Genomic DNA, 26,719 nt, shown 5'->3' with positions numbered 1-26,719 from the left:
CATATCCAGCTTCTCCTCCACTGTAATCACCCAGCCTGTAGCAGTGCATAAGATTATTCCGTCCTCAGTGCAGGATTCTAAACTTGTCCTTGTTGAACTTGTTGATTCAGATTTTTTTTGGCCCAACACTCCAATTTCTCTAGTTCACTCTGAACCCTATCTCTACCCTCCAGCATATCTACCTCTCCCCCCAGCTTTGTCTCATCTGCAAACTTATTGAGCATGCAATCCATTCCATCATCCAGATCATTAATGAAGATGTTGAACAAAACCAGCCCCAGGACAGACTCCTGGGGCACTCCGCTTGATACCGGCTGCCAACTAGACATTGAGCCATTGATCACTGGCCATTGAGCCTGACGATCTACCCAGCTTTCTATCCACCTTATAGTCCATTCATCCAATCCATACTTCTTTAACTTGCTGGCAAGAATACTGTAGAAGACCATATCAAGAGCTTTGCTAAAGTCAACATATATCACGTCCACCACTTTCCCCATATCCACAGAGCCAGTTATCTCATCATAGAAGGCAATCAGGTTGGTCAGGCATGACTTGCCCTTGGTGAATCCATGTTGACTGTTCCTGATCTCCATCTCCTCCAAGTGCTTCAAAATGGATTCCCTGAGGACCTGCTCCATGATTTTTCCAGGGACTGAGGTGAGGCTGTAGTTCCCTGGATTCTCCTCCTTCCCTTTTCTAAAGATGGGCACTATATTTGCTTTTTATTGTCCAGGACCTCCCCCGATCACCATGAGTTTTCAAAGATAATGGCCAATGGCTCTGCAATCACATTAGCCAACACATTAGCCCTCAGCACCCTCGGATGCATTACATGGACTTGTGCATGTCCTGCTTTTCTAAATAGTCCTTAACCTGTTCTTTCACCACTGAGGGCTGCTCACCTCCTCCCCCCTTGTCCAGTGCAGCAGTCTGGGAGCTGACCCTGTCTGTGAAGGCAGAGGCAAAAAATTAAAAAAAGCATTGAGTACTTCAGCTTTTTCCACATCATCTGTCACTAGGTTGTCTCCCCCATTCAGTAAGGGTCCCATCTTCTTGTTGCTAACATGCCTGTAGAAACCCTTCTTGTTACCCTTCGCATCCCTTGCTAGCTGCAACTCCAGTTGTGCTTTGGCCTTCCTGATTACACCCCTGCATGCTCGAGTAATATTTTTATACTCCTCCCTAGTCATCTGTCCAAGTTTTGACTTCTTGTAAACTTCCTTTTTGCATTTAAGCTCACTGAAGATTTCTCTGTTAAGCCAAGCTGGTCGCCTGCCATATTTGCTATTCTTTCTGCACATCGGGAGGGTTTGTTCCTGCGCCCTCAATAAAGCTTCTTTAAAATACAGCCAGCTCTCCTGGACTCCTTTCCCTCTCATATTAGCCTCACAGCGGATCCTGCCCATCAGTTCCCTGAGGGAGTCAAAGTCTGCTTTTCTTAAGTCCAAAGACAATATTATGCTGCTTTCCTTTCTTCCTTTTGTCAGGATCCTGAACTCATCCATCACCTGCTGCCCAGGTTGCTACCCACCTCTACTTCCCCTACCAATTCTTCCCGGTTCGTGAGCAGCAGTCAAGAGGAGCACAGCCCTTAGTTGGTTCCTCCAGCACTTGCAACAGGAAGTTGTCCCCAACACTCTCAAAAACTTCCTGGATTGTCTGTGCACTGCTGTATTGCTCTCCCAGCAGATCTCAGGGTGATTCAAGTCCCCCATGAGAACCAGGGCCTGTGATCTGGAAACTTGCATTAATTGTCCGAAGAAAGCCTCATCTACCTCATCCTCCTGGTCTGGTGGTCTATAGCAGGTGCCCACCATGACATCACCCTTGTTGCTCTCGCCTCTTTTTTCCAGTTTTATACTGGAGCGGTGAGCAATCTTACTGCTCTCTTACATACAGTGCAACTTCTCTACCTTTTCTCCCCCGCCTGTCCTTCCTGAACAGTTTATACCCATCCATGACAGTGCTCCAGTCATCTGAATTACCCCACCAAGTCTGTTATTCCAATCACATCATAGCTCCTTGACTGTGTCATGACTTCCAATTCTTCCTGATTGTTTCCTAGACTTGTTGCATTTGTGTACAGGCACCTAAAATAACCAGTCAATTGCCCTACTTTGTCAGTATGAATCAGGAGGCCTCTCCTGTTGCACCCTCCTCGTGTTTCTTCCTGGTATCCCACTTACCACAGGGCTTAGGTCTCCATCCCCCAGAGAACCTAGTTTAAAGCCCTCCTCACTAGGTTAGCAAGTCTGCCTCATGTTCACTTGTTTGTGCAAAATCCTTTCAGAGTCAGGGCGCTCCAGGATCCAGTCCCCTATTCTGTATGTATGGGCAGCAGTCCTGGTTCCTAGATGTATAACTTTACATTTCATAGTGTTACAAAGTATCCGGTTCACATGGGTCCAGCATATCAAGCAATCCAGATGTCTCTGTATGACTATCCTGTGCTCATTATTTACTGTTCTCTAATCCCTTCAAATTTTTAAATCAACAATGATTTTATATTTATTTCCAGATCACTGATGGAAAAGTTGAATAGTCAGGCCTCGTACCAATCCTCGCTAATAAAACTTCCTATTTGAGGATGATTCCCCAATGACTACCACTTTGAGATGTCAGTCAGTTCTTAATCCATTTAATGGTTGTTATATTGATGATATAGTGCTAATTTTTTAATCAGCGTGCTGTGTGGTACTAAGTCTTACAAAATCTTATGCATGTTACACCTAAGCAGTTACTTTTATCAATCCAACTTGATACCTAACATAGTTACCATCTCGCTCATGGAGGTTGCAGATATACCCACACCAGCCTATTTTTGTAGCCCTCATCTTTCCCTTTACTCCAATCTCATATTTTGTTTTCACGGTATGTTAAATCTTATTCTGATTTCTCAGGGCACAGTAGAGCATGACTCATTTTTACCAGCCCACAAGGGACCTCGCACACTTTTGGGCACTGTATAAATGTTAGTACTGTAATCTAAGGTAGAATCTTGAACGTAACTTACATGATGACGGTTTCAGCTTATTTTGTAGAGTCTTTCAAAACCTATAGCCCAAACTGCTTTAGTTAGAGAGTTTCATGAGAGGAATCAAGAAATTTAAGTAAGGCTTCTCCCCCCCCGCAAGGTGATGAGCTACATGTAGGTAAAGCTACCATTTGCCCTGGCTACACTAGGATTTTACAATGTGTTTGTGTTCCATAAGCACATCTATTCTTCCTAGCACCAACATGGCATTACAGGAACCTCCTCTCATAAGTCCTCCATATACCTCCTGCCTTCACCACCTCTCAGTCCTTTCACTTGTGAAAGGCTAGGCATTTGGAAGTCAGCCCAAACCCACCCCACCCAGCTAGGAACAGTAATGTCCTTTTTCTTAAGGAACAACTCTACCTACCAAATACACAGCTTTGAATTGTCCCATACATGTAAGTTTGGGAATTAAGCAGATACTTCCACAGTAGCCTTACTTTTTCCCCTTTAATAGATGAATTACAATACAATTAGGTCCTTCATACCCAGCATAACATGCTTCCTCTCATGTTCTAATGTGGCCCATTGCCAGAGCTTATGAGATCACATAACAGGCACTTGCACAGAGTAGGAGATTCCAAGTGGGGAGGCTTTTCCCTCCCATGTTGCAGCACCCTTCAGGGAGACTCTGCTGCCCCATCCCCGGACCACTTGAAATCTCTGCAGATGGCCAAGGAAAGTCTGCACCCTCGCCTCATAACACATTTCCCTTTGGGGGAGATGTCCTATTACACTGTGCCCAGCAGCAAAAGTACTAGGCCTGCAGCTGCCATTTGCAGGAGCCGTAGAGCACACAAGATTTGGATCTACCTAGAAACTACTTACAGGAAGGGTTCAGGAAGGATGCTCCACACTGCTAGGGAAGCCCTGGCAGCAACATCCCAAGAATCTATTCCTGAAAGGGAAAGGAAATTAACCCAATTGGTCCCAAGACTCAAAGGTGTTGGTTCAGTTTGCATTGTCACAACCAGTCCTCCCAGAGCTGCAAAAGGAAAAGAGTTAAGGCACTGCCCTCATTTCTATTAGGAAAATCAGAACAGACAAGAGATTGGAAGACAAAACGGACAGCAAAGAAAAAGTGAGCCATTTTCCCAGTGCAGAAGACTATCACAACTAGATATAGACACTCAAACACTCTTGTTACTTTTCCACACAGGCAATTGCTGATGGGCCACAGAGATGTTACACATAGGGTAGATAAAAATTATTTTTTTTTTATTTAAATTAGATTTTTTTGATAAAATGCTTTTTGAGGAAAAAACCTATCTAAAGATAGTTTTAATTAAGATATATCTGAGCTATAATGTCTCATCATGGAATAGGGATTATAAATTCTAATTCTATAGTATGAGACAATATATTCATGTAATGTTTAAGAAAAGTTTTGTAAACAAGTTCCAATAGTTCATGGATTAGGGACCCAATTTTACAGGGTTCCATGGGCTTCTATATAGATTATTTAGGTTAATCTTTCTATCTACCCAAAGAGACTCATTCCTCAGTCTAGAAGGTACCATCAGAGATACTTAGTTTTGCAGTTCTCAAACTGTGGATTTGTGTCTCCAGAGATAACATGCTTGTTAACAGCAAAAATGTTTTAAATAAATAAATAAATATATAGAGGTGAGAAATAACAGACCTCAACCCTATTGTCCCTCCTCAAAAAACTGCAAAGTTTCAAATAGTTCAATTAATTGAGGATTGTTGGGGGCGGAATAGATCTGGACAAGGAAAAGAAGTCTGGAGATAAATGTGACAAGGGAGGGACAGACAGTAGAAACAAGAGTGAAACTGTTTGAGCAGCATATTCCAGAAGTCTAGAGGTCTTTCTGAGAGTAACCTTCATTGATTTGAGTTCTACCATACCATTCTCTCACTAAAAGAGAAAACCTATAATGCCAGCAGGCCGTAAAAGAGACCCAGTTTGGGAATCATAGAATATCAGGGTTGGAAGGGACCTCAGGAGGTCATCTAGTACAACTCCCTGCTCAAAGCAGGACCAATTCCCAACTAAGTCATCCCAGCCAGGGCTTTGTCAACCTGACCTTAAAAACCTCTAAGGAAGGAGATTCCACCACCTCTCTAGGTAACACATTCAAGTGCTTCACCACCCTCCTAGTGAAAAAGTTTTTCCTAATATCCAAACTAAACCTCCCCCACTGCAACTTGAGACCATTACTCCTTGTTCTGTCATCTGGTACCACTGAGAACAGTCTAGATCCATCCTCTTTGGAACCCCCTTTCAGGTAGTTGAAAGCAGATATCAAATCCCCCCTCAATCTTCTCTTCTGCAGACTAAACAATCCCAGTTCCCTCAGCCTCTCCTCATAAGTCATGTGTTCCAGTCCCCTAATCACTTTTGTCGCTCTCCACTGGACTCTTTCCAATTTTTCCACATCCTTCTTGTGGAGTGGGGCCCAAAACTGGACACCGTACTCCAGATGAGGCCTCACCAATGTCGATAGAGGGAAATGATCACATTTCTCGATCTGCTGGCAATGCCCCTACTTATACAACCCAAAATGCCATTAGCCTTCTTGGCAACAAGGGCACACTGTCGACTCATATCCAGTTTCTCGTCCTCTGTAACCCCTAGGTCCTTTTCTGCAGAACTGCTTCCTAGCCATTCAGTCCCTAGTCTGTAGCAGTGTATGGGATTCTTCCGTCCTAAGTGCAGGACTCTGCACTTGTCCTTGTTGAACCTCATCAGTTTTCTTTTGGCCCAATCCTCTAATTTGTCTAGGTCCCTCTGTATCCTATCCCTACCCTCCAACATATCTACCGCTCCTCCCAGTTTAGTTTCATCTGCAAACTTGCTGAGAGTGCAGTCCACGCCATCCTCCAGATCATATTTTAATGAAGTTCCTCTACCTGTGGGTAAGACAGGCATGCATGCAAAATGCAAACAGTGCAACAAAGAAATGCAAAGCCTACTTGCCCGAATGAAACTACATCATCAGAAGTGTTCCTTCTCAGGAGGAAGCTGCATTGAAGATGATGAAAGGAATGTCTGAACATGCAGAATCTTCGGGTTGGTAAACTTTTTTATTTCATACTTTTCTTAAGGACTGCCTGTCTTCCTTCTGGAAGGCTAATGTTGCTGAAATTGCAAAATACTTCCGTAACAACCACTTTGCAGCAGCGGCTCTGAAAAAAGTGGGAGGAACCAAGCTAACTCTGCCACAAGATGTGCGATGGGACTTAGTAGTGGACTGTTTTGAGCACTATATCAAGAACTGACCTAATCTGATGACAGTTTGTGAACAAAATCATGAAAAAGTAGATGGCACTGTCACAGCCAAAGTTCTCAACATTGGGCTTAAGAGAAATGTTGGTCAAATGCTGAGTACCCTGAAACCTATTTCTGTTCTGCTGAACAAAATGCAGGGAAATAACTGTTTTATTGCTGGCACTGTTGAAATTTGGAAGGAACTGAGAGATCTTAAAAAGAGAAATAGGCAATGACTGAGTTAAATTACAAGCATTAAAAATACAAATGGGACAAGCACTATCTCCAGCTCATTTTCTTGCAAATATTCTCAATACTCAGTACCAGGGTCAAATCTTAACTGCTGAAGAAGAAGAGTTGGCTATGACATGCACATCCAGCAATCATCCCTCCATAATGCCAGCTATAATAAATTTCAGAGCTAAGGGTGAACCATTCAAGATATATGTTTGCTGATGATGGTTTAATGAAAGTCACACCAGTGAACTGGTGGAAGTCACTTAAACACTTGGATTCAGAGACTTTTGAAGTGAATCTCACTTTTAACAGCAGTAGCTTCTTCTGTTGGTGTAGAAAGAATATTTTCTTCCTTTGGACTAATTCATTCCAAATTGAGAAATCGTTTGGGAATCTGAAAAAGCAGGAAAGCTTGTTTTTCTTTTCCAGTTTATGAACAAACAGGAAAATGAAGGTGAAGACAACTGAGTTAGCTGCAGAAGCCAATATTTTAAGTTTCTCATGTTGACCTGTCTGACATCGTCGATTTAATTTTATATATTTCATTTAACTATTTTAGTTAAACAATTTTAACAAAAACAATCCTGATTTTAAAAATCATGAATGTTTAACTAAATTCAAAAATTCATATGCTTGTTTTGTTAAAATATTGTGTTTGCTGTTGAAGAAAAAAAAATCCAGAATACATAATGTTGTTTTAGTTAAATAAAACAATTTAAATGTCTGTCTGGTGATGTTCTCCTCTTAATACAGCATGGCAAGAAAATCCTCCAAACATTAAATGATTAACCTGTTGAATTGGAGATCGTTCACCTCTCAATGACTTCATAAAGATCTGCTTCACTTACCTTTGGTAAATGAAATAACCAATCATTCATTTTCGGATATAGCTGTAAAACTAATCTGAAAAGTTTTCAAAATAAATCATTGTTTAAAAAGGTATAGTGTGTACCTTCTAAAATGAACCCTACATCTATCTCTGAGTTGTGAAGAATATGTATTAAGGTTATAACAACCAACAATAATGCACTTTTATATAGAAATCCATAATTAAATCATGATTTAAATCAAATCCACCCTGGTTACACAGCAGGGACTGAGGGGCCAGAGGGTGGTGTGGCCCAAGCTATCCCAGGAACTCCAGGTTAAAGGCAAAGAAAGGGTGTATTGTTAGTGATATGCACAAACCAGCCCACAAAGCATCTCATGAGGCAATTTTAAAGGTCAGCTAACTGCTTTCCAGTGTCCTTGCTATGTCCACCTGAACACATCTGCTTCTGGAGCTCTAACTCACTCACCATTTTAAAGCCAACAATAGAGTCAGGCTGGCAACCCCTGTTCTGAAATTCTCCTATTGGGAGAGATTATTAAAAAGTGTGATGGCTCCATAAAACTAATATACTGGTACCACTAACTTATTTTCAGTCATATTGGCTTAAGAGGCACCATAAGCACCTTCCACAAAGCATCCATCATGCACTGCTCATCTCAGGAGCAGGAATGAACTCAAGCACCCTGAACAATCACTGTACTTTAAAGCCCCAAAACATTTCCAGACAGGTGGACATGCCCCCCACCAAAAAACCCACTCGACAAGGCACCCGTGCTGGCACTGCGCACATCTCTCAATAAGATATGGGTAACTCAGGTCAGATGACTTGACTAGAGCACACAACTGGACAACAATAGTGTTATAACTACGCGGCAGAAAGAGAGCCCATTACTGCTGGGAAACACCAGCTAACAACTGGCTTTGGAAGCCACCTTTCAGCCCAGCTAGCTCAAGTGCACAGCAACTTACCATTTGGACAATTTATTTTCTGTCAGGTGCCATTCACATGGCAAAGAGCACCATCAAAGCAATAGCTGTTCTGGCAGCTCAAAACAGTCTGATTTTTGAACTATCACCTGAATTACAAGTTGCCAAGCCCAGAACAGTCAAAACAGGTTTCAGATGCAAAATAAATATGGCAAAAAGAAGATCAGCATAAAAGCAAGCAACTGTAGCACCTCAAGGGCAGTGATCTTGTTACATCTCAAGCTAAGCAGAATCAGGCCTACACGATAGTTGGATGGGATCTGCCCAAGAAAACTAAGGCATTCTAAACAAAACGATAGTAGTAACAAGATGCCTTTGATCCTACCTGCCCCTGCAGGGGTCACTAACAAAGCACTGCTGCTACAGACTTCTGGCAGGGCTGTCATCTTTCCCACAAAACGGCAAGCCAAGTCTCTCAATACCTGATCAAAATCCCCATGACATTCCACGAACATGAGGGGTAACAGTCCCAGTGACGCAGCTAAATTCTGGCTTGAGTAATGATGGTACATGTTGCATATATAAGGAGCACTTGCAGTTTCAGTTGGGTGTAATACTCATCTTCCATTCCTACCCTAAGCCAGCATCTAAGTGGCGTGCACTGGTAATGCAGCCATTTCTGAGACGCAAGTGTATGTTAGCAGCATATGAAGTGATTCCTTTATAGCAGAAGTTCCCAGACAGTTCTGCTGACCACTAGCAGTCCACTCAATCACCCGCTAGCAGACTGTGGAGAAGTGGCTAGTCAATTGGTGTTGACTTCTCTTTATTTCCAGCTGCTAAACAGCTTTAAAGGCAGCTAAATATATTAAATGCTTTGTTACTTTTCCATGTAAGCATATAGTTGCCACAATGATGTGTGAATGTGATCAGAGGGTAGAAAGCAGCTTTTAAGACCTTTTTTCTACAAAGATGTGGGCCACATTATGGAATTGTTTCAGAATCCCTGTATAGTACAGCCAATTGAGTTGAAATGAACAGAGGACAGCATACTAAACACTAATTGCTCAGGAAATATCACTGTCCAAAGACCAATACATAGCAAGACGCAAATTTCCTTTCAGAATATAGGTGGCAGATAGCACCAACAAGCTGACCTGGAAATATGTTTTGCTCCCATTATGTTTCTGCTCTAAAACAGCAGCAGTCGCAGGAACTTCAGCTATCCACTCCCAAAGAATTCAAGTGTGAGAGCTCACTGCAGGTCCTCCGGAAAGTTCCAGTCTACCAAAGAGAATAACGTTCCTATCCACCAGTACAAGCTAATTTCTTTCCAATAAGGGGGTGGGGGAGGGGAGTACTGTAAATGGGACAATTGTTCGCCTTTGAAAGTTTTGCAAACCAGCTCTGTTTGTATATTGCTTCAAAGCCACCAGCAAAACATTAGCCTGGGTGTAAATACTTTGATTTGACCCGGACACTTACCCCCATCTCTTTAGAAAGCAAATTCTCTTCACCTCCATTTAGTCATGGCTCCTCAGAGCAATGTTTTTGTAGTGGGTCCTCTCCTCTCACTCCCAAAGTTGGGATTCAGCCATCTTTTGTGCCTGTGTTCCATTAATTTAAAAGTTGCTAATGATATGCTCATAAGCCTCTCTGTGTGTTTGGGATCAGTTCAGAGGCAGAAAGGAGGTGCCTATTGATGGCCAAACAAGCTTGTTCGCATCAAGTTCAAGCCTTCAAGGTACACTGTGGATGGAACCTTTGCAGCCACTTTCTCAACCTGGGACTGACTTGCCTGGAGACGGAGAAGGAACACACCTCCCCCTTTCCTCCTATATAGCATCACTTAGGACTGCATAGCAGAACCATCTTTTCAGCACCAAAAAGAAGATTCTGCTCTTCAACATGAAACAGGCAACCCAGCTGCCCTGTCCACAAGTTCATAGTTCTTGAAGCCACTCCACTTGGCAACTGCCTTGAAGATGTTGGGGGGTGTGTGGAAATGGCTTAAGTGATTTAGTAGCACAAATCCCATTGACTTGAATAAGAATTGTGCTCCTAACTTAAGCACTGTTGAAAATCTCATGGTTATACACCTAAATCTGGTCTTCTGAGCCCACCTTTCCATTGTTTTTGAATATTTTGGCCAATGCTACTGCAAACTGAGAAGTCAGTTTAGGTACCAATGCAACCTTCCTTTGAAGTTCTACTTTTGGATCACATTCATTATGGAGGAGCTCCTTCCCATCTAGGACTTAGGTTATTCTTTATCAAATCCTCCCAAATGCTAAATTAACCAACAAAACCACAAGGAGCTCATTTCTATATACCAAAGTAAATAGTCGTACCAACCCCATCTACTACCGCAATAGACAGCTTGGACCTACAGCTAAACATGGGTAAAAGTTACATTATACTGGAGTGATGGATTCCTTCCCACATCCAATGGGTGTAAGGGGCATTTTCAATGCAAGAAAGCACAACTTCACAAGAGTGCTCCTTAAGGCTTCTTAAGAACGATAATAATGGATCAGACCAATGGTCCATCTAGCCCAGTAACCTGTGTTCTGACAGAGGCCAGTGCCAGATGCTTCAGAGCGAATGAACAAAACAATTAAGTGATCCATCCCCTGTTGTCCAGTCCCAGCTTCTGGCAGTCAGAGGTTTAAGAATACCCAGAGCACAGGGTTGCATCCCCTCGCAACATGCACTTCTGGAAAGGGTTCATATTTATTCCTAGTAGCCATTATTTCTTTGGAAAGATTAGACTTTATCTTTAAAGTCAAGAGCAGGAATAGTCAATAGACAGGCCATGGCCAAATCCAGACCACCACACACTTTTGAATGGACCACAAAAATTGTATTTACTTATTATTGTTATTGATGTTGCAGCATGAAAAATGTTTCTTTGGGAGTCTGGACCTTAACTATACCTTGACCAAGAAATTTGGACCCTGAATTTTTTTTTTTTTTTTGGACTACCCCTAGTCTTGGCCCTGCTATTCAAGACAAATTTTACCCAATGATGGACTATCACGGCACGAACCTTCTGAAAGAAGTCAATGACAATAGCAGGGTCTATACACCTGGAGCCCTAACACAAAACACAAAAGACTGCATAAAAACTACATTAAGGTAATGCTAAAGTTACACATTCAGCACCCAAGAACTAGGAATTACCAGTTAGTGTCATAGAATCATAGAAGATTAGGGTTGGAAGGGACCTCAGGAGGTCATCTAGTCCAATCCCACTGCTCAAAGCAGGACCAATCCCCAGACAGATTTTTACCCCAATTCCCTAAAAGGCCCCCTCAAGGATTGAACTCTCAACCCTGGGTTTAGCAGGCCAATGCTCAAATCACTGAGCTATCCCTCCCCCTTGTCACTTGTGCAACCTTAATTCTGCCTCCATGTGTTATGCAGAGGTTCTCAATCTTTTTCTTTCTGAGCCCACCTCCGCCCCCCTAAACATGCTATAAGATCTCCATGACCCACCTGTGCCATAACAACTGATTTTTTACATATAAAAGCCAGGGTCAGGGGTAGGCGGTAGCAAGCAGGGCAACTGCCTGGGGCCCCCACAAAGCTACATTGCTCAGGCTTCAGCCCCGGGTGGCAGGGTTTAGGGACCTGGGATTCAGCCCCAAGTGGTGGGGCTTCGGCTTTCTGCCCTGGGCCCCAGTGAATCCAATTCTGGCCCTGCTTGGGGCCCCCCAGACCCCTGGTTGAGAACCACTGTTTTAGACAACAAGAGAAAAGTCTTTCCACCCTCTCTTCATCCAAATCACTTAAAATCTAACTTCTACAGCCCCACCTACAAGAAATTAGGTGTGCACACAGAAAAATACCCTGAACCAACGTGGAAGTACACTTGCCTAAAAGGAGTAACCCTTCATATTACTACAGCCTGGGTACTTTCCCCCACCCCCATTCCTAATGTTATTCCTCACCTATCTGTCAAATCCATTCTTTGTGTGAGAGCTCTCCAGGGCAGGCAGGGGCATGCATGTATCGTGCGCAGTATTTAGTACTCATCTGAGCATTACAAAATAATCCATTAGGCATCACACTACAGATTAAGTTAAACAAACAATAGTGCAAGTTTGCTGGCATATAAAACAGCAGATTTAGGTAGCCTAGAATAGCTTTGTAGTGAATTAACTCACCCCTGAACTGCCCCTAACTACAGCAGTGTCACTGGCTGTGAAGAAATCGTACCATGAAGTGTATACTCTAGCAAGGTATTCTGCAAAACTGGTGGGGCAGACTAGAAATTCTGATTCTCTCATGCACAAAGTTCATATATCCAATCACAATGGGATTTTCAGAGCAGTGTGTTTTCAGCCCGTTCTTCATAGATTCCAAGGCCTTGTGATCATCTAGTCCAATGTTTCTCAAATGTGGCCACCAGCGGGTTTTCCTGCGGCCACAACAGCCTTCTAGGCAGCGATGGGGACGGGGCAAAGCAGTGGCCGCTTCCTGCAGCACCCAGGTTCTCCATGGGAGGGATTTAGCCTTCCCCTCCAGCTTCAGGGCTCCGGGCTTTAGCTCCCCCCCGCAATCCCCTGGCATCAGCAGGGCTGGCCTTACCAGAAGCAAGGAGTGGAGTGCAAGGCCACGGCAGGGACCTCAAGGCAATGGGGGGGGAAGCAGCAGGGCCCGTGGGAGTGATGGGGAGCTCAGGAGGGTTGGAGGAGGCAGCAAGGGCCCAGAGGTGACGGGTACAGGGCCAGGGGAGGTAGTGGGGACCAGGACACCAAAATACAACTGTACATTCTTTTTAATATTGTCTCCAAAAAAATATCTCCGTAAATAAATAATGATTTGCACATGTATATGTACATATTTATTTATTTTTCCCTAAAATTAATTAAGTATTTTAGCAAAATTTGTCAGAGCAGTCACCAGCAACAGTTGGTGGCTGCACTCTGAGGCCACCAAAAGTTTTGTTCCAATAGTTAATTACTTTCACTGTTAAAAATGTATACTCTATTGTCCTGTCCCCAGATGTAATCGGACTTCCTGTATAGCCAAAAAACTTCCTGTGACAAAGTGGGAATTTTCTGTAATATTTGTATGAATTCTAGGCATACCTCAAATTTCCCTCTGTACACTGCTTTGTTATCCAGTGGGTGCAAAAGTGGGCACACTGCCTCTGGACAGGTGTGTGTCATCTGGGTGGAATAAATAGAGTAATTAAAGAACTGGCTCAAATCAACAGAGGGTCCAGCAAGACAAAGTCACCTCAACAACTAAACAATCGACATCTGGCAGCAGGAAACCCTCAGGCTGGCCTTGTGAAGCAGGCTTGGGAACAAGGTGACTGGAGGGGAGGGACTCAGGAGCCCACAGCTGGGAGACAAAGGGGAACTGAGGAGAGAGCAAGATTGAGTCCATTACTGAATGGCTGGCTCACCATAGCACTAGCTTGGCCAAGGTGGACTATGGCTTAACTTCTGCCTCACTTTGCTAAGCTAGGGACTACAAGATCCTTTAGCAAGGTAACTAATAAATGGTTCACTTGTTCTCAAAAGGCTGCCCGTGTCATTGCAAATTCTGAAAGCATTGTGCCCTGAAGGGCTACAGTAAAAGCATCCTTCAGGATGATAGGTTGGCTGCATCCACTGGTGCCAAAGGCCCAGTCTTGAAGGCCATGGGTCTGCCCCGGCGGACCTGTGTGGGTTGCTGGGGCCCAGCACATTAAGGGGTCACTCCCAAGAGACTGGTTACAGGCTGAAGCTTAGACCAGACACCGTGACTCCCTGACACTTCCCCAAAATAGTTCCTACAGCAGATTTTAGAAAAACATCCAATCTTGATTTAAAAGTTATTTGTGACAAATCTGACATCAGGAATCATAACATTCAAAAACCAGTAGAACACTTCAATCTCCCTGGTCACTCAATAACAGACCTCAAAGTGGCAATTCTTCAACAAAAAAAACTTCAAAAGAGACTCCAATGTGAAGCTGCAGAACTGGAATTAATTTGCAAACTAGATACCATCAGATTAGGCCTGAATAAAGACTGGGAGTGGTTGGGTCATTACAAAACCTAAACTTAATTTCCCCAATACTAATTTCCCCCTACTGTTACTCACACCTTCTTGTCAACTGTCTGTAATGGGCCACTCTCTTACCACTTCAAAAGTTATTTTTCCTCCCTTGGTATCCTGCTGTTAATTGATTTAGCTTGTTAGACTGACCTAACACTTGGTAAAGCACCCCCATCCTTTCATGTATTTATACCTGCTCCTGTATTTTTTTACTTCATACATCTGACGAAGTGGATTCTTGCCCACAAAAGCTTATGCCCAAATAAATTTGTTAGTCTCTTAAGATGCCACAAGGACTCCCCCCCCCCTCCCCGGCCAGAGGAAAGAGACCCACTTGTGTGATGATACCTATAAAGTTATCAGTGGGGATAGCTCAGTGGTTTGAGCATTGACCTACTAAACCCAGGATCGAGAGTTCAATCTTTGAGGGGGCCATTTAGGGATCCAAGGCAAAAATTGGGGATTGGTCCTGCTTTGAGCAGGGGGTTAGACTAAATGACCTCCTGAGGTCCCTTCCAACCCTGATATTCTATGATTCTAAGTTGGCCTGGGCCTCTTCCCGGTCTAGCATAGAGAATTTTAGAAAAGTTTCCACTAACACTACCAGGAGCTCAGCTGCACCTGTGTTACCTAACACAGCGAAGTGTCTAGCATCTTATGGTATTTTTAACACACCATGTGTTAATTAGACCCACTCCTCAAGAGGTTTAACTGATATGATGGTAAAAACATCTCCAGCTATAGGAAACTTGTCTACACTGCATCTCCTAATACAGCAGCTGAACTGGTGTAGCATCACTTGGAATTTCTCTAAAATTTCCTTCTGTGCACGAGGTATTAGGTTTGGATTCTTGACTCTGCCTCAGATTGACTGAAGTGACCATGAGTAAGACACACGTAGAGGAAACAGACTGAGTCTTCAAATTCCTTGAGAAGGGAAGAGTATTTATACTGCTTGTGTGCTAGCAAATCAGGAGTCAATTATGATTATGCAAGAAACCCACAGGTTTAACTACAATGAAAAACAACATTAGCTACATGAGACCACAACACATTCCCACAAAGAAAGCTTTTCTTCCATAACTAATTTGAAGGCTTAGGGTATGTCTACACTATGAAATTAGGTCGATTTTATAGAAGTTGATTTTTAGAAATTGATTTTATACAGTGGGTTACATAGGTCCAGAGAAGAGCAACAAGAATGATTAAAGGTCTTGAGAACATGACCTATGAAGGAAGGCTGAAAGAATTGGGTTTGTTTAGTTTGGAAAAGAGAAGACTGAGAGGGGACATGATAGCAGTTTTCAGATATTTAAAAGGGTGTCATAAGGAGGAGGGAGAAAACTTGTTCACCTTAGCCTCTAAGGATAGAACCAGAAGCAATGGGTTTAAACTGCAGCAAGGGAGGTCTAGGTTGGACATTAGGAAAAAGTTCCTAACTGTCAGGGTTGTTAAACACTGGAATAAATTGCCTAGGGAGATTGTGGAATCTCCATCTCTGGAGATATTTAAGAGTAGGTTAGATAAATGTCTATCAGGGATGGTCTAGATGGTATTTGGTCCTGCCATGCGGGCAGGGGACTGGACTCGATGACCTCTCGAGGTCCCTTCCAGTCCTAGAATCTATGAATATGTCCACACTACGCGCATTAAGTCAGCGGAATGCGTCCTCACTACCATGGCTAGCATTGACTTATAGAGGGGTGCACTGTGGGGAGCTATCCCACAGTCTCCGCTGCCCATTGGAATACTGGGTTAAGCTCCCAATGCCTGATGGGGCAAAAACACTGTCACGGGTGGTTTTTGGTACATGTCGTCAGTCGCCCCTCCCTCCGTGAAAGCAATGGCAGACAATTGTTTCGCGCCAGACACCAGAGCGATTAGAAGAGCACAGCAAGGCGCGCTACGCATCAGAGAGGCTTTGAAAAACCAGTTTCATGACTGGCCAGGATTCGGTGTGGCAATTGTGTGCGTTTCTCCTTGATGCAAACCCGCCCCCTTTGTTGATTTTAATTCCCTGTAAGCCAAAATAAAGTAACTATTGTTTTGAAACCATGCATTCTTTCTTTATTAATTTAAAAAAAAAAATGACAATGGACAAGGTAGTCAGGGTGGGGTGGGGGAGGAGTACAATAGTCGATTTTAAGAGCCCTTTAGGTCAACGGAACAGGGTTGGTTGTGTGGACAATTCATTTTTCGATTCATTTTTAAATTGACCTAACGTGGCTAAATTTGACCTAACCCCATAGCGTAGACCAGGCCTTAGAGGTCAAACATTCAGGTTTTATTCCGAGATTCTTTATACTTTAAGTCAATATTACTGAATTTTCTATCAGCAGTTTAGAATTTTGATCCATAAAAGCAGAACTAGAGTTCATCTGAGCCAAAGCACAAACCCACAAGGAAAAGATTGAGATGTACAGAATAGTATTAGGATAGAGTTACTGTCATAAGACACCTAGACAGTGAAGCAGTTGTATGTTAATGCTCCTAACAACACTAGTACAGTGGTCCCCAACCTTTTTTGTCTGGCAGATGCCAGACAACGAGCCATGGAGGACCGTGGCAGCGGACGAGCATCTGCCAAAATGCCGCCGACAAGCAGCAACATCCATAGGCGGCATTTCTGCAGCGACGCCTCTGGATGACGCTGCTCAGCGGTGGCATTTCGGCGACTGCTCATTCGCTGGCCAGTAAGCAGGGGCACCATGGCGCCCATGGGCACCACATTGGGGACCCCTGCTCTAGTAGCTTGCTGGAAACTTATCCTTTTTCACAGAAACTAAACATCCTAGAATCCAAGCTTTTAGGAATTATTTGTCCTAGTCTAAAGGGTGATGAACAAATTTATGAATCATGCGTAATAAACAAAGCTCTCCACACTGAGCAAACAGCGTAAGCAGAACTTACCTTCTCAGCATCCCAAGGCCTTGGATATGCTATGTCAATCTGATTACCCATATATTTGTGTTCTTCCACACTGTCATTCAGAGTTCCCAGAACTCAACAAGGGACTGACTACTATTTGGCATCAGAGTATAAGACCAAAGCAGCCTGTATAGCACAAACCAGATAGTGTGGAAAGCTTTAGGAAGCAGACAAAGTTTAAAGCTCTGAAATTTCAGATTCATCACTTGTCTACAATGAAGCACAGTTTAGGAACAGAACACAAGTATTTTTACCATCATGCTGCCTAACCCTGCTTCATGCTAGCTTTTATTAGGGTCAAAAGTGCCTGAGCCCTGTTTACACTGGCATCCCCACCATTAATACAGAGATGGAACACCACCACAGGAGAATTACAGGCCTCCATTTTCCTGTGTAGATTCACCCGTACAGGAATTCATTCTGTTAATCTAGAAATTCCTCACAAGGCTATTGCTCCTGTACCTAAAGGAGAGCAGGAAAGTCTACCCCATGCCACTTATCCCTGAGGGCACTAATGATTCTGCCAGGTATGACCCGGAGCAGATCAGCAGTGACTACAGGGCTCTGGAAGCCAAAGTGAAAGGGGGCACAGGTTGTGTTTTTGTCCATCCTTCCGGTTGAGGTTAAGGGCCCAGGCAGAGACGCCTACATCCTGAAGACACATACATGGCTGAGCAGATAGCGGCACAATGGAAGGATTTGGGCTTCCTCAACCATGCGATGCTGTTCTGGGAAGGGCGAATGCTAGGGTGAGATACGGTCTGTGACGGGGTCAGTCACAGAGACTCCCGCCCCCCCCTTGGGACTGTCACCTGATGTGCTGGAATTACCTCTGAGCCCATTTTTCACTGCCAGCTTGGGACTCCAGAACCCTGCCTTGTTGAGCCAGACACACTAGTCTGCTGCAACACAGACCCAGGTCTGGTCCACGCCCCAAAGCTGCAGACTTTAACCAAAAATTGCACAGCAAGTCACCTATCTCCAGCACCCAGACACCCAGTTCCCAATGGGATCCTGTCATAACTATAAAGGGAAGGGTAACAACCCTCCTATGTACAATACTATAAAACCCCTCCTGGCCAGAGACACCAAAATCCTTTTACCTGTAAAGGGTTAAAAAGCTCATGTAACCTGGCTGACACCTGACACAAAGGACCAATAAGGAAACAAGATACTTTCAAATCTGGGGGAGGGGGAAGGCTTTTGTTTGTGTGCTCTTTGTTTTGGGGGTTGTTCGCTCTTGGGACTAAGAGGGACCGGACATCAATCCATGCTCTCCAAATCTTTCTGAACAAGTCTCTCATATTTCAAAGTTGTAAGTAACAGCCAAGCAAGGCGTGTTAGGTTTATCTTTGTTTTCTCAACTTGTAAATGTTCTTTTTGCTAGAGGGTTTACCTCTGTTTGCTGTAACTTTAAACCTAAGGCTAGAGGGGGTTCCTCTGGGCTCTTTGAATCTGATTACCCTGTGAAGTTATTTTCCATCCTGATTTTACAGAGATTATTTTTACCATTTCTTTAATTAAAATTCTTCTTTTAAAAACCTGATTAATTTTTCATTGTTTTAAGAGCCAAGGTTTTTGGATCTGTGTTCACCAGGACTAATTGGTGAGGGTATACTCTCAAGCCTACCCAGAAAAAGGGGGGTAAGGACTTGGGGGGGAGGAATTAGTCTCAAATCTGCCCAGGAAAGGGCAGGGGGGAGGGTTAGAGATTTGGGAAATATTTGGGGAAAGGCAGAGTTCCAAGTGGCTCTCCCCTAAGATTTGGAACACACTTGGTGGTGGCAGCTTACTGTTAACCTAAGCTGGTAATTAAATTTAGGGGGCTTTCATGCAGGTCCCCACATCTGTACCGTAAAGTTCAGAGTGGGGAGGGAACCTTGACAGATCCAAATCCCAAATAAATCTGTTTTACTCTGTATAAGGCTTATATAGGGTAAACTCATAAATTGCCCGCCCTTTATAACACTGATAGAGAGATATGCACAGCTGTTTGCTCACCCAGGTATTAATCACTTACTCCGGGTTTACTAATAAACAAAAGTGATTTTATTAAGTATAAAAAGTAGGATTTAAGTGGTTTCAAGTGACAGATAGAACAAAACAAATCTAAGCCTAATATATTAAGAAACTGAAAACAGGTAAATCTCACCCTCCAATAAGCTTCTTTCACAGACTAGACTCCTTCTTAGTCTGGGCCCAGTCCTTTCCCCTGGTACAGTTCTTGTTAGTTCCAGCACACATCTTAGGTGAAAAGCAGGGGATTTCACATGACTGAGACCCCCTTTGTTCTGTTCCACCCCCTTTTAGATCTTTGGCATAAGGCGGGAATATTTTGTGTCTTTGAGTCCCCACCCCTCCTTCTAAATGGAAAAGCACCAAGTTTAAGATGGATTCCAGTACCAGGTGACATGATCACATGTCACTGTAAGACCTCATTCTCCATTCTTTCAGGGTTGACCTGCAGGAACCCAGGAAGGTTTGTGAGTAAACAGAGCCTTTCACAACCAATTGTCCTAGTTAATGGGAGCCATCAAGATTCCAAGCCCACACTTTGCATAATTACAACAGGACCACAGAGTTAACATCATATTTCTAGTTTTAGATACAAGAATGATACATACATACACACTCAGATTATAAGTCTTGTAATGATACCTTACAAGAGACCTTTTGCATAAAGCATATTATAGTTACATTATATTCACATTCCAAGCATACTTTTCTAAAGCATATGGAGTGCAATGTCACAGGGTCCACCTGACTAAAAGAAAAGAACGTCTTTGCACACCAACTCACCAACCTAGTTAGGAGGGCTTTAAACTAGGTTCAAACGGGGCATGTGACAGAAGCCCGCAGGTAAGCACAAAAATGCAACTTTAACAGAGGGCTATATGTTGGGGGGAGGCGGAGACACATGGAAAATTACAATTGGGTCATCGTAGCAACAAAAGGAAAATCAGTGGGGCAATCTGCTCAACATCTTAGCTGTCTGTACATAAAAACAGGACGTAAGTGCATACGCTAAATTACAACTTAACTGGCAACACAGACTTAGTGGGATAAATCTCATCATTGGAATATTGGTACAGAGAGGTGTAACTTGTTCATTAAGGACAGGCAGGGTAAAAAGGGAGGAGGTATTACACTATATCTCAAATAATATATTTATTTATTTATTTATTTTACATTGCGCACACACACACACACTTGTTCAAAGGTCCAGAACGAGATGAGAGGCAGACAGTTGACAGTCCCTGGGTAAAGATAAAGGGGAAAAAAGCAGGGATGATGTCATGGTAGGTCTACTATAAACAATCAAATCAAGAAGAGGAGGTGGATGAGGCATTTCCAGAACAACAGAAATAACCAAACAAGACCTGGTAGTAATGGGGGAACTCACTACCCAGATATCTGTTGAAAAAGTAATATGGCAAAACAAAGTTTCCCAATACATTAAGAACTTATTGGAATCAGAAAATGGGGTACAGGGGTACAGCCATTTTAGACATGATTCTGGAGGAATGGGTTGTGACTCTGAAAGTGTAAGACAATTTGGATGAGTAATCATGAATGATAGATTATTCTATTCCTTTAGAATCATGACAAAAGAATGTACTTCAAAAAAAAGCAAATTTACAAACCCAGAGAACTGGTAGGTAAAGTCCCATAGGAAGAAAATCTAAGGGGTGAAGACGTTCAGGAGAGCTGGCAGTTTCTCAAAGAGACACTGTTAAAGGCACAACAGCAAACTATCCTAATGCAAAGGAAAAATAGTAAGAGACCAATAGGGATCCATCAGGAGCTATTTAATGACCTGAAAATCAAAAAGGAATCCTAGAAGAAGTAGAAACATGGATAAAATCTACGGATGAATACAAAAGAATAGCACAAGCATATTGGGACAAAACCAGAAAAGCTAAGGCACAAAATAAGTTACACCTAGCAAGGAACATAAAGGGCAATAAGAGGTTCTTTAAACACATCAGAAGCAAGAGAAAGATGACGGAAAGTGTAGGTCCTTTGCTTAGAAGGGAAGGAGAGCTAGTAACTGATGACATTAAAAAGGCTGAGGTGTTCAATGCCTATCTTGCTTCAGTCTTCAATAAAAAGGTTAATGGTGACCTGATACTTAACACAACTAATAGTAACAAGAGGGAATGAAGCCAACCCAAAACAACATGTTAAAGAACGTTTAGATAAGTTAGCTGTATTCAAGTCAGCAGGGTCTGACTGAATTCATTCTAAGGTGCTTAAGGAACTAGCTGAAGCAATATTGGAATTGTTACAAATTATCTTCAAAAACTCATGGACGACAGGTGATGTCTCAGAGGACTGGAGAAGGGCAAACATAGTACCTGTCATTAAAAAGGGGAACTGTAAACCAGTCAGCCTAACTTCAGTATTTGGAAAGATACTGGAACAAATCATTAATCAATTTGCAAGCACCCGGAGGATAACAGAGTTATAAAGAATAACCAGCATGGATTTATCAAGAACAAATAATGCCTAACCAACCTAATTTCCTTCTTTTAAAGGTTTCTGGCCTACCAGACAGAAGGGGAAGCAGTAGATATAATGCATCTTGATTTTAGTAAAGCTTTTGACAGTGCCATATGACATTCTCATAAGCACACTAAGGAAATGCGCTCTAGATGAACTTACTACAAGGTGGGCGCGCAAAGTGGCTGAAGGACCATAGTCAAATAGTAGTTATTAATGGTTTGCTGTCAGACTGGGAGGATGTCCCTAGCGGGGTCCTGCAGGGGTTAGTCCTGGATCCAGTAATGTTCAATATTTTCACTAATACCTTGGATAATGTTCATAAAATTCATGCATTATACTAAACTGGGAAGGGTTGCAAGCACTTTGGAGAACAGCGTTAGACATCAAAATTACCTTGACAAATTAGAGAATTGGCCTGAAATCAACAAGATGAAATTAAATAAAGACAAGTGCAAAATTCTACACATTGGAAGGAAAAATCAAATGCTCAACTACAAAACGGGGAGTAACTGGCTAGGTCAACAATATGATGTAGTTGCAAAAACAGCTGATATTCTTGGGTGTATTAACAGCAATATCATGTAAGATACTGGAGGCAATTATCCCACTCTACTTGGCAGTGGTGAGGCCTCAGCTGGAGTACTGTGTCCAATTCTGGATGCCACACTTTAGGAAGATGTGGACAAACTGGAGAAAGTCCAGAGGAGAGCAAAAAAAATGATAAAAGGTTTAAACACTTGGCCTATGAGGAAAGGTTTAAAAAACTGGGCATGTTTAGTCTTAAGAAAAGGTGACTGAAGGGGACCAGATAAGTCTTCAAATATGTTAAGGGTGTTACAAAGAGGACAGAGATCAATTGTTCTCCACGTCCACTGATGGTAGGACAAGTAGTAATTTAATCTGCAATGAAAGCAGGCCATTTCTTGGGCCAATTAAGTGCCAACGTTTCAAAAATTCCATACAAAATCTATACCACAAAATTTAGACCAGAAATGCTGATATATCAGCCCACTGGCACATGTTTTTCCAGCTCAACAGTGAGTCCAATGCTGTTACCAAGAATGTATTACAAACATTTATATACTGATTATCGGAGAGATGTGAATTTTTCAAAGTGACATGCTCCTGCACAAAATTTTTCTCTAATGCAAGAGTAGTTCAGACACCCATAGGAATCTAAGGGCAAATTCCTGCACCAAGGAAAAAGTAAGATCCAAAACCCAATAAGCTAGGCTTTGCTGATTATTTCTCTAAGTAGTGGCATTCCAAACACTTCATCTTACTATCAGGCTTTTTTTTTTTTTTTTTTTTTTTTTTTTTTGACTGGCACACTACCCTATATTTAGGATAGGAGAGTGCAATGACAAGTATCAGGAAGAACGAATAAATAGTTTAGGATGCTTGCAATAGAAGGAACAGGAGACACTTTGCAAAGAAACCTACAGTTAATTAGAGACTATTAAACTGAGGGCCCTGGAGGTGGGAAGGAATACATCAAACTAAAACTTTTTCAAAATAGCACAATATATAAACTAAAAATATAAACAAGAGCAGCAGCATGCCTGGGGCAAGAGGCACTGGAGACCATATTACACAGGGGGCACCTGAGAAGAAGCAAGGCCTCCTGCTTGATATTTACCATAGAAAAGGGGGTTTTGTCATGCTTTAAGAAGAGGAAATGTCTGTCAACACCAGTTCTCACCACTACAAGTCAAGGACACTGTTCAGTCAGTATCTAGGGAGCACACTACTGTCCAGAGGTCACACTTTTCCCAGTAGCAACACTGGCTTTCTCCACATTCTTCCTCCCTGGACCACCAGCAAGAGGTCATTGGCAGCAAAGCACAGGATAATCACTACTCATTTACACAGAATTCTGTTATCTGCCTTAGGCCAATTCCAAAAAAGAAGTGCTATTCTGAAAAGCAACTACACAGAAATAGCATCTCCCTGATCCACAATTGCCCCATGCACATACACCACAGGAGTCAGGTCTGCTGATCTGAAGGGACTAGAGATTAGCTTTAGGGGGCTACAGATTTAGACTTTGCTGACTAGGGATTAGTTTTATTACTCTTTACTTCTGATGAGCCAGCACACCTAAAGAGAACACTGGAATCTATTCCTTCTTGTGCAACAGAATTGTTTACTAAGATCCAATCAGTCACATCTGTGCCAACCCAATGAAGACAAAGGGTCTAATACAGCCTGCAGAGCATTGATTACTGGCCATGCACAACATGGAAAGAACACGGCTTAATTCTCAGAGCCTTGGGGGAGGGGAGTTTGCAGGGTTGGGGGGGGGGGGGGGGGAGTATTTTCTTGTCCAGTGAACCCTTTTTATCTCAAACACAGAACAATGACTTCTGTAGAGTCACTTTTCAGAATGGAAGTGCATTTTAAAGTTTGAGGCAAAGAATCCAGAAGCAAATACAGTCTGCAAGTAGTACTAGGATGTCTGGACCTGGCAAAAGTGGTAAGTGATTCAGGAAGGGTGGTGCTAAGCACCATCAGAAGGTGCTAGGCCAAGGGTGGGTAAACTACGACTCGCGGGTGGATCTGGCCCCTCAGGGCTTTGGATCCGGCCCGCAGGATTGCCGCCTTGGCGCCGTGGGCCCTGTGCTGGTCTCAGAGACGTCCGGCACCACTTCCCTGCGGCCATGGGGGCAGAGGGCTCCGTGCATTGCCCTTGGCTCCAGGCACCGCTCCGTCATCTCCCATTGGCCGGGAACGGGGAACAGCGGCCAAAGGGAGCTTCGAGGGAGGTATCTGGAGGTACGGCAAGGGCAGCACATGTGGAGTCCTTCCACCCCCACCCCCTCCAGGGGCCGCAGCACTTCCTGAAGCGGTGCGGCATGGGGCCAGGGCAGGCATGCAGGGAGTCTGCCCTGGCCCCAGTGCACACCGCTGCCACCCCAGCGCCGCTTTAGGTAAGCGGTGCCGGGCCGGAGCCCAAACCCACCTGTTTGTTTTTAAGATTTTTTTTTCAAATTTTATTCATTTAAATTTTAACAGTTTCAGGAAATTATGGTGGGATAGACATTATTTAATGACAGGAGATGCTGAGATTCAAAAAGTTTTATAAAAGTTACAACACAAATTGTTAACATCACATGTCAAAACACAAAGCAAATATCCATAAATCAAACTCTAAAGTTCTCAAGCAGCATTTTTCTTAATTTGCTGATCTGTACATTTCACCTATTATTGAGGGAAATATTTTGGCATGCATGGTGAAATCGATGTTTGCGGACATATACCAATAAAAAACTAATCCTTCCAATCCTAACTACAACACACCACTAGAAGGACAAGGGGGTAACTACTGCACACAAGAGCATGATAACTTTTGTCACAAGAGCTGGAAGATGGGACTTCCAGCTCAATACCAAATAAGACTATCAAGTATGTCTACCACGCCCATCTCCAGGGTATCCAAATGCAGAGGTGATCTCAGAGCCCAGTCACTCAAGCCAACTGCCTCCCAAGGCACTTCAAACTAAATAGAAAGGGGTGAGTTTTATGCCTGGACTCTAAAAGAGGGCATGTGCAGGGTAACTCAAGGTGGGCTGGCCCCTAAGCACAGGGGCATAAGATGGGAAAGGATGGAAATGTAGGAGACACTTAGAACCCTAATCCTGCCTTAGACGAGACAGGATGTGCAGGAGTATCTGCTAGTGGCCAGGGAAGAGGGATAGAATCCCTCCCCCCACACACACACCAATGCTGAGCCCTCTCGTTCAGGTGACTGCCCTCGCAGCAGTGTTAATCCCCCCGCTACAAGGCACAGCACTAACGATAACACCCTACTGCCGAGGGAGGCAGAGAGCACTATCACCCAGGCGTGCACGGCCCAACCCCCGCCCAGAGCCGAAACGGAGAAGAGCAACCCCTCACCCCCGGGGCGAGCACAGCCCCAGCCAGCTCCCCACGAACCCCACGGGACAGGGCGAGCACAGTCCCAGCCATCCCCCCAGGAGCCCGACACCCGCCCCTTTGGGCGAACACAGCCCCAGCCGCCCACAGGGCCCAGCCCCGCACTGCAGCTGCAGGCCCCGCCACAAATGCCCGAGCCACCTCCTCGTCTCAGGCCCGGCACGCGCGGAACCCTCACCGGAGCGGCAGGCGCTGAGGCAGCCCCGGCCGGACGCGGAGAAGGCCGCTCCCTACCGGGAACCGGCCACCACCGGCACCAACCGAGCGCAGAGCACCGAGCGAGCGCGACCCCGCGCGGGCACGTACCTAGGGGAGGGGTGGCGCACGGAACCTAGCAACCGACGGCACGAGCCCGCCACATCCAATCACAGCGCCCGGCACTAGATCCAACCGCAACGCAGCGCCGTCAAGCCGCGTCTTCCAGCCCGGTATTCACCCGCCCAGCCCCACCGACGAGATACGCCCCCGGCCCCGCCCAATACGCGGCCCCGCCTCACAGGCCCCGCGGGAACCCGACCCCGACCCCACCCATCGCTCTACCCGACCAGGGGTGACACGCCCACCGCCGGCCCCTCCCCCATCACAGCCACACTCCACGCCCACCACCGCCTCCCTAACCCCCACGTACCGAGGCCCGCCTGCCCCCTAGGAACACACCAAAAACACTGTCCCGCACCACTCACCCCAGATGGAAAACCCACGGAACACACTGACCCCTCCCCTCTGCGATATGATAGGTGATGGGGTCAGTACGGAGGAGGGGCCAGACCCCCCCCAAGACGTGTGGGGTACTGGGCTCACTGCCAGGAAGAGGCCAGACCCACTTGCGATGTGTGGGGAGATGGAGTCTATGCGGTGGAGGGGCCAACCCCCCCCCCACGATGTGTGGAGTGATGGGGTCAGTGCAGTGGTGGGGCCAGACCCCCCTGCGACATGTGGGGTGAAGGGGTCAGTGTGGGTGAGGGGCCAGAACCCCCACTATGTGTGGGGTGATGGGGTTAATGTGGGGGAGGGCCAGACCCCC

General features: G+C 44.3%; 1 protein-coding gene across 3 annotated transcripts in view; it reads right to left on the bottom strand.

The window, feature by feature from the left end:
- Positions 1–26,098, bottom strand: part of DAG1 (dystroglycan 1) — a 148,270-nt gene extending 122,172 nt beyond the window's left edge. For 2 of the 3 annotated variants that reach the window (XM_054036086.1, XM_054036084.1), the window contains exon 1: positions 25,874–25,993. The gene's annotated coding sequence lies outside the window, so the exon portion shown is untranslated. The other variant, XM_054036085.1, reaches the window with a different exon arrangement.
- Between the last annotated feature and the right edge of the window lie 621 nt (positions 26,099–26,719).

Source organism: Malaclemys terrapin, chromosome 7 (assembly GCF_027887155.1).
Source record: "Malaclemys terrapin pileata isolate rMalTer1 chromosome 7, rMalTer1.hap1, whole genome shotgun sequence".
Taxonomy (NCBI): Eukaryota; Metazoa; Chordata; order Testudines; family Emydidae; genus Malaclemys; species Malaclemys terrapin.
Note: the sequence above shows the minus strand (reverse complement) of the source record. Positions and strands in the feature narration are given on the sequence as shown.